The sequence below is a fragment of the Oryzias melastigma genome, linkage group LG15, assembly GCF_002922805.2.
Source record: "Oryzias melastigma strain HK-1 linkage group LG15, ASM292280v2, whole genome shotgun sequence".
NCBI lineage: Eukaryota > Metazoa > Chordata > Actinopteri > Beloniformes > Adrianichthyidae > Oryzias > Oryzias melastigma.
In genome coordinates this window covers 15785544-15786351 of record NC_050526.1, presented here as the reverse complement: position 1 = coordinate 15786351, position 808 = coordinate 15785544, and positions in this window count along the sequence as shown.

The following is an 808-nucleotide window of genomic DNA, read 5'->3' as shown; positions in this document are numbered from 1 at the left end:
AACATATACATGGGCAAGTTAATGGCTCATCAGTGACCCACCATGACACAACAATGGGCTCTCGGACTAGAGGGGGGGGGACTCTTCCTTGCGCAAATGTGCGCAGGCTCAGGAATTCTAGTGTTAAGAAGGAAAACTAGGAATAAATTCAGGCTCAAGTTAAACAGTATGAAATAAAATCACATGTGGCTCTTTTATCCCACCATTGTGGCTCTTTCGCTTTAAGGAAAAATGCAAGTGATTTAAAAAAAATAGATCTTTTCATTAAATGTTTTAAATATGTTGAGTTTTAAAGTGTATTTGTAAGATAACATTTTTTGTACCACTGCAGACATTACACTAAATCCAGAGGCCTTGTGAGCCGTTCCACTCCTGCACAAAAATCAGAGTAAAAGTGATTTTTTTGGTCATTGTTGGAATAAATATAAAGCTCATTCCAATCTGCTGCTGCACAACAGTTTAGGACGAAGTTCTCTGTATAAGATTAAATTATACTAATAGAGTCTTAAAAAACATGTTTCCAAACCAGTATTATAGTGTTGATATTTGACAGTAAAAGGATCAAGACAAACCAAATTCATGATGAAAACACAGCTGTTGTTTGAAGTAAATGTGATGCAGCTGAAGGATTTCATCTGGGCTTTTATTTTGAAAAAAACAGGTCTGCTGTCAAAATGGAAAGTTAAATTAAGCAGAAAAACTGTTACAGTTCAGTTATTGTTTATTGAATATAAAATGGGGATTCCACAAGGTTCAACCCTGGGCCCACTGCTGTTCTGTCTTCACATCAATGAACCCCCAAACATCT